The sequence below is a fragment of the Tursiops truncatus genome, chromosome 14 (assembly GCF_011762595.2).
Source record: "Tursiops truncatus isolate mTurTru1 chromosome 14, mTurTru1.mat.Y, whole genome shotgun sequence".
Lineage (NCBI taxonomy): Eukaryota > Metazoa > Chordata > Mammalia > Artiodactyla > Delphinidae > Tursiops > Tursiops truncatus.
The window spans coordinates 19,163,930-19,176,004 of record NC_047047.1 but is presented as its reverse complement, the minus strand read 5'-3'; the positions used below and the strand labels follow the sequence as shown (position 1 = coordinate 19,176,004).

Sequence of the window (12,075 nt, the reverse complement as noted above, 5' to 3'; positions counted from 1 at the left end):
GATTAAATCAATGCAAATTAGGTTAAATAAGAACAACATGAATCAAGTGTTTCAGCAAAGTTGAGTCGAGAAACGACAACTTTTGAGTCACCAGAGCAGGCTGATATAGCTGGTTTTCATGAGTTTTAATGTCATGCCTCTTAGGGTCCAACACACTAAAAAGTAAAAAAAAAAGGAAAGAGCTCACATAAACTTCTTTCTTTCCTCATGTTTGATCTCTCATAACTCTTTACCTCTCTTGTGAGAACATGTAATGCATCAGGCTGTAATGTGACGATTGTGTATATACATGATCAATCTGTTTTTCTGGGCTAAGCACAGGTTTCTGTTGGTAAATGTCTTCTCCTTCAGCGTCGGATGCTGATGAGAGATCTTTTACACACTTTAAAAACACCCTTGTTATTTTCCGTGTTTGTATGGGGAAAGATATTTAGCATGTCTTGCTGAACTGCCATAGTAGCTGAGCAAGAAAGGCACCTCAAGCCATTAGGCCAACATGTGATTGGGGAGTGGGATAAGAAAGGATAAGAATCTTGAAAACGTGGACTCAGCAAATGGGAAGGAACTCAGGGGTACGTGAAGTATGGATCTGACTGCCAAAACACAATCTGGAACGAAGAGGTGGAAGAGCAAGCTCGATGCAGCTGGAGAGGCCAGAAGTATAGTTTGGAGGAGGGAGAGGTAATTAATTCCTCCTCTTCTAAACCTTATACTGATACATTAACCTTTGCATAATAAACCCTCCTTGCTTCTTCTTGGTACTTTATGTTGTGATGGGGTGCTAGGGGGGTGGTCACATACAGTTGTTGTTTTTTTTTTTTCTTGAAATGTTGTACCTCTCCCATTTCATCTCAACTGAAGGCCACCTCCAATTCGTTTATTTGAGTCAAAATAGTTTGTGAACATAGAGGTGCAAGTGACAAAAGTCTGAAATGAGCATGCATTCTGAGGATTGGCCTTCCAATAGTCATCTTTGGCAGTGTTCAAGGAAAGACAAATTCAAGTGGTGATTTGAATGTTCTGTCATTGCTTGCTCCAGCCTGGACCTTGGTCTTTATGTGGTTGTCTTTACTTTTCAGCAGTGAGCACTGGCTTTTCTTTAAAAGGAAACGTTTAGATGTAGGGGAGGAGGGTGGGAGTCACAATTTCAAAAGGAGAGAATTAACTCTGTTGTTCCTGTGGGCACACAGCATATAACTGGCCTTTTACAGAGCACCTCTGAAGATGTATATGGGGCCAAAGGGTGAGGGTTGTAAGGTTTCTCTCGGGAGATCCACTTAGGAGGAACACATTAAAAAAAGGTCATTTTTCTTATCCAACTTATCCTCCTCTTAAAACAAGGTAGTGATATGGATAGCACTAAGGCAACACCTAACATCTTGCATTGATATTAAGTCATGGGAGTAAACCAAAGAAATGCAATTACTTAGTGCTTTCCTCCTGGAGCTTTAGGTAGGGAAGAGCAGCAGACACTGAGAGACTTAGCCGGTAATAATTATATATGGCCCAGTGCTTGAGAGTAAATGTCTCTAGAACATACAAATGTGAAGAGCTGACAGGTCAAATGGGACCAGTGAAGGAAGTAAAGTGTATGAAGTAGTTTAAGGACTCAAGGCTCACTGACTGGAGAGATGGTCATCGTGAAGGCATACCTACGATGGGGAACTGAAATGCATATATCATGATGAGTGGATTAATTCCCTAGTTCTCCGGGGGAAGAAGATATACAGGGACAAATGGAATCTGTGTTGGGAGAGGAAGGAAGTTGGTAAAGGGCTTCCAAACATTTGCTATATTAAGACCATCCATTGGTCCCCAGACCTAGTTCTTTCCCTAGGCCTGGTTTTATAAATACTGGTGATAAACCAAGTCTGCTTTGTATGATACATCTTATGTGGGAAGTGTGTGTGACTTTAGGTATGTGACCAACCTTGAGAAATGACAGCACAGCTAGTGTAATAACTTTTGAAGATAACCATTGTTAATTGGATGATTACCATTTGCCATTAAATGAACTGTAAATTTTTTTTAAAAGGGCTTCCAATGCTATACTGAAAATTTTAGTTTGCTGTATTCTTCTAGCCTCTAAGACTGAACACCTTAGGATTATCTTTGACTTCTGTAATAAATACCTGGGTTAGTTCCTGAGGCCTGTTCTGCTGTCCTGGGCCCCTCTCTACAAGCTTCCTCTGCACTGCCATGTGCCCTGATCATGCCGTATTATACCTAACTGCTGTATATACTCTCTCCATCTTTGCTTACCTTCATTCTAGCCATCCTTCAAGGCTGATGTCAAATATCCTCTATGACGTTTTTTTTTTTTCTTGCCCACGCCACGCGGCATGTAGGATCCTAGTTCCCTGACCAGGGATCGAACCCATGTCCCCTTCAGTGGAAGCACAGAGTCTTAACCACTGGAGTGACAGGGAAGTTCCCTTCTATGACTTCTTAACTGATTCCCATGTAAAGTGATCTCTTATTCTTCTGAACTATATTAGCAGCTTACCTTTACCAATACTGCTCCTGCTGTGGTTCACTTTATATGAGTGTGGCAGCCATTTCTAATTATAGTATTTTAGAACTGAATGAGACCTTAACATCTTGGAGATTAGGAATAAAAAGACTTCAGCTGGGGTTCCTTGCTTTTCCATTTTCTCCCAGTTTGATCCTACACAGGTCACTCCATTATCAGTGAAATAGGACCAAGGATGGCTATCTTAAAGGATTCTTGGGGAAAATTCAATGATATCATGTATATTCGAATTTTGCAACTTGAAAATATAAGCATAGGACTAGCAGGCCTGGAGCATGTTAGAAAGGCAGAAGTTTAGGGTGTCTTCCTAGACCCATTGAATCAAATCTGCATTTTACCATTAGTTCCAGGTTAAAATTAAATTTTAAGAAGCACTCTGTTGGAGCACTCACAAATTCTATCCTGAAAAAGTAACTCAGGTATCATTAATTTCCTAGTTTATAATTCAGGAATTGAAGGGCCAGAAATGTTAAGTGATTGCCCAAGATGGGTGCTAGAATTTGGACAAAAACCTCATGTCTTCTGAATCTTGTTCTCTGTCCTATTAGATTTCAAACACGTAGAATGCGAAGTCTGTGTCTATCTCAGTACTTAGCACTTAGTAGGGCTCTTAATAAAGTTTGGTTTTACTGTTGGTAAGGCAGTAAGTATAGAGAGCCCTTGTATATGCTAGCCTTAGGCAGTTCCTGGCTTATATTACACCTCAGTTTTCTTATCACTGTCAATCTGTATGTATTTCTCATGGATGTCTAAGTGTTACCTTTTTATTATAGAAAAATGAAAACTGGGAGAAAAAAGCAAGAAAAAATATTTTAAATGAAGATTGTCACCTAAAATTCAACCACCTGGAGATAAACTATTAAGTTTTGGGTACATATTCTTTTAGAATTTTACTATTTCACATATATCTATATTTTCTAAAAATATGATAACATTATACATATTACTTTGTAACTATTTTTTTTCATTGTTGATATATTCCCATATCCAGAATACAAATTGATAGGATCATCTTCGATGGCTACAGACCATTCTATTTATTTTACCCATCTCCCTTTTTTACCAATTATGTTGATTATGGTTTTTAGCTCTTATGAAATGACTGGGATGAACTTCCTCATACATATACTACTATAGACTGGATGTTTGTGCCCCCCAGAATTCATATATTGAAACCTAATCCCCAATGTGATGGTATTCGGAGGTGGGGCCTGCCAGAGGTTATTAGGTCACGAGACTGGAGCCCTCATGAATGAGATTGGTGCTCTTATAAAAGAGACCCAGAGAGCTCTCAGGCCCTTTCTGTCATGTGAGGACACAGTGAGAATACGGATGTCCATGAACTAGGAGGCAGGCTCTCACCAGATACCGAATCTGTAGGTGCCTTGACATTGGACTTCCAAGCCTGCAGAACTGTGAGAAAGAAATGTTTGTTGTTTAACAACCAAGTCTATGGTAGTTTGTTATAGCAGCCTGAACAGACTAGGCAACTGTGTCTTTAAATTTTAATTCCAAAAGTAGTATTGGTATTCAAAGAGTGGGGAGTTTTAAAAGACTTTCAATACATAAGGCCAGATTATCCTCCTGAAAGGTTGTACGTATTTCACCCTCAATATCTCTTTTGCTGCTTTCTTCTTCTCCTTGAGAAACTCCATTACAACACAGATAGAAACATCTTTTGGTTCCCTTTCCTTCATCTGGCTGGGGCACCGACTGAGATCCCTGTCGGAATCTGTTCTTGGTGCCTTGGAACCATCCTTCCTTCCCATTGCCATTTCCTCCCTCCTTCCTGAAGTGGCAGGTGGAGGCTTGGGCTTTGGGGTCTTCAGTGTTCCTTCTGGGAGCTCACGAGCATTTCATTGCCACATCTTATTAAGTGGCTGTCTAGCCAAATTATTTTTGCAAAGGTGTTAATGTCTGAAAATAGTTTAATGCCGTGTTACTTAAAATACTCTGTGGAGGTAAGAATGTTTAAATATATTTGTGAAATGCACTAGACTCTGTTCTTTGCTATTCACAACACACTATCTCAATCACGAGAAATCTTGTTTTTCATGGTTTCACCCACTTATTTGGGACATCTGTTAACGTCAAACCAATGTGCCAAAACAGCTTAGGAAGCATTTATTTAATTGTAAACCCATAGGTATATTTGACTTTAACTTGGCTCTCACCATACCAAGAAGTGATTCTAAGGTTTATATCTCAAACACTGTAACAGGATGCTGGTGCAAGAATCAGTTCTCTGTCAGGCCCCAAGAATTTATGGGGATAGCCAGACAACTATAGTTCTTCTGCTTGGTATTAGCAAGTCTTACCTCCTCATCCTAGCCACAAGTAATGGAACCAATTTGATTCTGTAGTAAGTTCTGTCCCTGATACATCTTGGCATTTAATTATCTTGTTTTCCAGATGTTGCTAATTTTGTCTTTGCAGGTAAAATGAAATTCCTTAAGGAAAGACTTGTTATTTTCCTGCTTTTAGTCTCCTTTAATATCTACCTCTAAAGATGTGAAAGACTATCATATATGAGAAACCATATACAAAGAGCATTGGAATTGCCACATTACAGTGATAAACCTGCCCCCTTTCCTCTTAGTGCAGTCTGGCACAGTGCTGGCTTTGTAGAGATTCTTGTTGAATCGACTTTATTAACTGGTTTGAATTCTTGCCTAATCAATAGCCTGGGGAATCTGAGCTAAATATAAAAAGCCTTTATATTACATTGACGTATAGGCACAAATTATTAACCCAGGAAGGTGCAAACTTTCGAAGTCACACACATTAATACCATTTATATGTGGCTTCATTTCACAGATCTAGTTTGTATAGGAAATCCCCCACCATCCATGAGCAGTGAGCCTTCTGTAGTAAATTAACCAGTTGGATGCATTTATGTCTTTATTCCATCATCTCCCATTCTCTGGAACCACTTCTTAATCTCTCACAGGCACCTTGAGAATACCTTTTAATAATTTAGCATAAATGTCTGTTGCTGTTCTTATATTTTTTCGTTAGTTTGAGTCAAATGGAGATTTAGCTGATGAGATAAAGTTAGATAAAATGTGGGGCCTGCCTTAGGTATTCTTAGATCTGGAGTGGAGGTGATGGGTAACAAGGCAGTATGATTCATGCTATGGCAGAGATGTAAGCAAGAACTGGGATTGGAGAGATTTCTCTAGCTAATTGAGCAAGGACAGTCAGAGAAGGTGGGAGAAAAGGAGGATGGGTTGACCAGATAGACAGAGGGAGGCCACTCCGGTCAGTAGGCAAAGTCTGTGAAAAAACTACAGGGGCTTCTGAGATGCTTATGGTGTCTGGAGCACAGGAATGAAAGAGAGGGCATTGTGGAGAGATGAGACTGGAGTGTTAGCTCAGAGCCAGATTGGGAAGACCTTCAACCTGGATTATGATTTCCAAAATGTGGGTACAAGGAATATAATCCTGATGATGGTCTTGAACACGAAGGGCAGGGAAAAGGATACTGAAATCAAGGAGAGCAGCTGGGAGCTTCCCATATCTGCCCAAGTGAGATATTGTGTGAGGCTGACTATATTAACATGAGAGATGGACATGACAGGATAAGTACAAAAATAGTTTTGCAATGGGATTGACAATCTTTTAAATGGTGCTTTTTCCAAGAAACAATTTAAGATGATTTCAATGAATGGATTGATTTAGGGTAGATGGGAGGAAAGGAAGAATAAGATGTGAAAGAAAACTCTAACTTATAGAGCTAAGAGTAAGCAGTTAACCCTGGCGGTCCAGTGGTTAGGACTCCGAGCTCTCACTGCCGAGGGCCTGGGTTCAATCCCTGGTTGGGGAACTAAGATGCCACAAGCTGTGAGGTGCAGCCAAATGAATAAATAAAAAATAAGAGTAAGCAGTTAAAGATGTGGACAGAGGTTACATCTGGATCTAAAGATCAGGGAATCCCTGGAACATGCTTGGTAGTTATAGTGGTCGCAGTATATGCAAATCCTCAGCGAGAAAGATGAGAATACAGCTGATGTACAATCAGAGGCCTTTGCAGTCTGGTAAGGTGCTGTGATGTGGGAAGCAGCTGGGTGATAGGGAGTATATGGCCTGTGCTATCTGCAAAGTACATAGTTTGATTAAAGGCTTTCAAATTCTAATTTTTAAGAATCCTATGCTATTCATAAGCAAGTGACACTGCAGGCGTTATTCAGCTTGTGGAATACCAGTTTGAAAAGCTTCTTTTAACGTGATGATTCTCAACGTGGAAGAATAGGAGGGAGCAGAGGAGGTGGAGGTCACTTCAATAGGAGGCACAAAGTAAGGAACACTGCCCAAGTCCGTAGTGAGCAGCTTTTAATATATAGTCATGGCCATGAGACTGTGAGTAATAGGTATTTCACATGGCTGTGAAAAAGAAAAAATATGGTGGAGATTGACAGGTTTTGAGATGAGCCCAGATGGTCAAGGACCATCAACATTGGGAGAGGCTGCCCAACAGTGAGTAAACCTGCAAAGGAACAGTGCAACACCAGTGCTGCCTGTCTAAGGACTCTGGGTCAAAGACTGGCTGATGTTGAGTCCTTCCCCCAAGAGGGTTTGCCATTGGCATCTCATATCAGTGTAAGATCATTCCTTTGTAATTGAGCCTAGCATTACCTTCTCAAACATGAAACAGGTGAGGGCTGGAGATCATGTCCTTCAGAATGTAATTCTGTATTTGCATCTTAGCAGAAGAATTGAGACACTGAATAACTTACTGCAAGGAACTTTTGAAATTTCTGACTCTGTGCTAGGCTAAAACAGTGTTCTGCCATTTACAAACTGTGTGACCTGGGCACGTGACTTAACTTCTAAACAGGAGGATTCAACATAGTAAAATACAAGGTAAAAATAAATTTAATTATAATATAGAAAAATAGCTCAAATTCTATTGCAGTAACTACTGATATCCTTTTCTATTATATGAGACCAAAATTATACCACATAGAATGAAGACGAGAAGGAAAAAGAATCATAAGCACAAATGGTGTTATGCACCTCTGACTTAAACTCTTATTGCTCCTTCTTAAGTATCAGTTCATATCTTAGAGGCTGCATGAAAAAAATAAAACAAAGCCAACAAACAAAAACCTTGGTGGGTAAAACAACAATCATTTTATTTAGCTCATGGTCCTGTGTGTTGGGTCAGATCTTCTGTATAAGCCAGCTTGACTGTGGTTAACTGGAGAATTAGCTGGAGACTGTATAACCTAAGATGGCTTCACTCAAAGGGATGGCTATTGGCAGTCTGTTAGCAGGGGGACCTTGCTTCTCTTCCATGCGGTCTTTCATCCTCCAGAAGGCTAGCTCTGGTGCAACTGTGTGGTGATTGAAGGATTCTAAGAGCAGCGAGAGACTGCAAGTCTCAGTGCACAAGTACTTTTCAGCTCTTGCCTCCAGCAGGTTGCTATTGTCTGTTGTCCAAAGCTAGTCATGTGGTCATCCTGACTCAAGGAAAGGAGAAAGAGGCTTCATCTCTGCATGGATGAGGAAGAATTTTGGGTCATTTTTGTAGGTTAAATAAAATAGTACTGGCTTAATGTTACTATAACTGTTAAGTACAATACTAAATGCTCTAAAGTGATTTTTATTTCTCAAGCCACGTGACCCAAACAGCATCATCCTTAAACACAAGGACCAGCGGAACAAGCATCACCTAGAGCTTGTTAGAAATGCAGACTCTCAGACTCCACCCAAGATAGACTTGAATTAGAATCTACATTTTTACAAGATTCCTAGGTGATTCATAAGCCCGGTAAGGTTTTAGAAGCACTGTGTCTTTTCTCTGTTCCTCATAATTCCCTTTCCTAGGTTGCTATGTTCTCCTGTTGAGTGATAGATCTTTGATTTTTAAAGGTGCCAGAACTGTTTCCTCTGTACAATTGAAACAGAACAAACACAGGCTTAAACAGTAAAACAGGTTGCCTCACAGCATGAGAGAGAGGGTATAACATTTTTCTGCTCAATTGTCCTTTGCCTATAAAAATAGAAATTTAAAATTAAAATAACCGTACATAAATATTAAAGAATATTGTATTTAACTGGGAAGAACCATTTAGATGTTAGAACAATTTTTAAAGTAGAAACAGCTAGGCACACACTTATTTAAACTGAACTTTTATATTCCTGAGCAGTTGCTTAACTGGATCTTGGTTTTCTGAAGGTTGAAAGATTGATGCTCCAATCTTAAGACCACAAGTTAAATATCTCTAGGAAATGTACAGGTCCCTAGGTACTGTTAGGCCTTTATACAAGTAATAAGACCAATGGAACTTATTAAGCTTCTAGCATGTGCAAGTCACTGGTCTAAGTCAAGCATTACTGTAGTTTGTTGGATTCCCTTCATTTCGGACCCCAGAAGTGAGGCAGGGGAGTATGTAGGAGAGGCTAAGCTTTCCACGATACAAGTTTATTTCACCAGGCTGAGGACAGACATGGGCATCTAAAGGACCTAGAGCTTTTCTCAACTTTTGACTTTGTTTTAAGTGAAGGAACCTGGTTACAATGACCAACACTCTCCTTTAGTTTGCCTTTCACCTCAAGGCTGAACAGAAAAAGAGAGAGGAGAGAGAGAGAGAGAGAAATTTTCCACTAAAGCCTACTGCTGTCATTCTGTATGAAGTCTGATTTGGGTATTTGCTCTTTTCAGAAGAGGATTACTTATTCTTTGAAGCTATAACTAATACTGTTTTCAATGTATATGCTTTGGGGCCCTGTTCTTGTCAATCAATCAGCCCACCAGTTAGGAGTTAACAAATATCTGTTGAGCACTTAACATATACAGGCATATTCTAGTCTCTGAATAAGACTGAGTAACTTTGTAAGCAAACAGACATATAAGGTAATTTTTAGATACCGAATAGCTAGGGAAAGTTAAAATAGAGCCATGTGGATGAGAGAAATTGAGGGAAGGGGACTACTTTATCTAAGGTTAGGCAATGCTTCCTTGAGGAGGTGACATTTGAGTTGAAACCTGAATAATGAGTAAGAGGCAGCCAATTAAAGCTCCAGGAGATGTGAACTCCAAGGAGAGGGAATAGTAAGAGCCAAGGCCCTAAGGCCAAAACAAGCCTATGTTCATGAACGTGTGAAATAGCTAGCATGCTGGATCCTGTGTGATGGAATTGGAGACACAAGAGGAATGTTGAACACAAGATAACCTCCTTAAAGGGTTAAATATCTATATTTAAATATCTATATTTATAGTAATAACCCTGTATGGGTAATTACTTATTTTAAAGATAGGTCATTCTCTGAATGAATTTAATTTCATCTACCTGATTTCAGTATAATCGGTGTTTGAAGGATGCCTACAAATTTGAAATGTTTTTAATGGAATTCAACCACTTCCTTTCAGTGCAATTGCCTAACAAGGGCTGATGGATACCAACCATTTTATTATTGTTGTTTTTGTTTCAAACAACGAAATAGTTGTTTCACAAAATGCAACAGGCATATTGCCAAACTTGCCACATCCCTTTGAGCCCAAAGTTTGTTTCATTACATAATATGGTGAATAGTACATCTCTCCTATAGTTGTTATGAACATTGCAAAGGCTTCCGAAATCTTTTTGAGATCCAAGTGTACCGCTCAGGATATTATTCAACCAATGTGGAAAGGAAAGTACTGTTTACTTTGATGGTTTTGCTCTTTCAGAAACCCTGAGAGCTGAAAAAGGAAAGCAATACTGTGTGACTTTGTTGATGTGGCTATAGTAAGGCTGTATCTGGGTCTCCAGTTCCAGGATTCTGTCTACTCTGTTTCCATTGCCAGCTAGAACATCATTCCAGCTGTCATAAGCATTCTTGATTGGTAAAGTAAACTACATGGCATTTACCACCCACCTAACTGCAGTGGTGTCAGGAGGGTTAAAATGAAACATATTTAAAAGCCTTCCAGAAATTTTTGATGTTCTGTATAAAGACAATAACAACTCATGAACTGGGTCTCTTCTGCAGCAGGGAGAGCATCTCTTCCTGTAGCCTGCTGGTAAGAAATGAGGCAATGTTTTCCACCCAACTGTTCAGGAGCAGATAAGGGAAGAATTGCATGTTAAAGTAATAATCAGAATGTCGGGGAATAATTTTGCTTTGATTCTGAGATTTACCTACTGTCTTAATCTTGGGCATTATATTTCATCCATTTAATAATTTTAAACAACTCAAGGATAAATGTATATGTTAACTGTCAGGACCTAAGTTTCTTCATCCATAAAATGGGATTAATGTTCTTGCTTTATAGAACAATTTTAACGAAATAAACTTGCTGATACATATACTGTTAGTTTTAAAGTTGCATTCTACACCTGGGAGGTAGAATGCAACTTTAAAACTTTTTCATTATTATTGTAATTTTTCTAGCATTTAGGATTGTCATTCCCTTCTTTGGCCAACAGGCCATTTCCCAACAAAATGGGAGATGTCGATGGGAAGAGAGCTTTAGTGTTCTAAAGTTTACTAGCTGTTTATCTCCTTGGGCTCCAGCAGGCCTAGTACATGCCTCTAGGACTGAACTATGATTTACCTTCTGTGAACTGTGATACAGTCAGCTGCTTGCCTCACAGAGTGGTTACGTAAGGAACAGGCAGAATATTTGAAATCACCTCCAGATAATTGCCATGTGGAGGTATAGTCTTTACTTATTTTCATTCTTCTTATTATTTTATTCCTTATCCAGTATGGTATGAGGAGAGGTGACTAAAAAATTACTTCATTAGACTTAGACTTAATTATCAATATTAGACTTAACACTTATTAATGTCTTGCCACTATTTCATTATCAGTTGTGAGTATTTTAAAGTAAATCATGCGTCTCGTAACATTTTACTCCTGAACATTTTTAATATACATCTCAAAAAAGAACATTTTTATAACCATAATACCATTATCACACCTTAGCAAATAGATGATAATTCCTTAATATTACTAATACACAGTCCATATTCAGATACCTCCCATTATCCCTCAATTTTTTTTTTTTGAAGTATATTTGAATCAGTATACAAACCACATCTCCACATTTCATTCCCTTAGGGAGGTGATGTCTCTGAAGGGGCAGAGGAGGAGGATAACCATAGGAATTCCTCTAAGCAGCTGAGTCAATCAGAGTGTGCCTTATGGACTCAGTGTGCCTTATGAACAATAATATTCATTAATGTTCTAATGTTCTAATGTTCATTAGAACATTAATGTTCTAATGTTCTAATTAATGTTCTAACATTAATATTCATTAATGTTCTAATGTTCTAATTAATGTTCTAAGATCCCTTTCATTAATGTTCTAAGATCCCATCCCTTTCAGTGCCTTATGGACTCAGTGTGCCTTATGAACATTAATATTCATTCATTCATTCATTCATTCAAGTATTTTTTTAAATGTGCTAGCCACTGTAGCTGATATAAAGATAAATTCAGCATAGTAGTTTCTTTGACATGTTCATATATAAAAATGAATAAAAGAATCAATATAAGAAAAGTCCATAACTGACATAACATGGAAGAACTCAAAACCTACCAAGTAAATA

At 38.7% G+C, this 12,075-nt stretch overlaps 1 protein-coding gene and 1 non-coding gene across 2 annotated transcripts in view; both read left to right on the top strand.

Moving 5' to 3' along the window:
* The window catches only part of CTNNA2 (catenin alpha 2), a 1,042,487-nt gene that overhangs the window by 682,908 nt on the left and 347,504 nt on the right, over positions 1–12,075 (top strand). The window lies entirely within an intron of this gene.
* Positions 1,767–1,866, top strand: LOC117308006 (small nucleolar RNA SNORA72). The gene has a single exon (XR_004521945.1). It is a non-coding gene; the product is annotated as a small nucleolar RNA SNORA72 (small nucleolar RNA).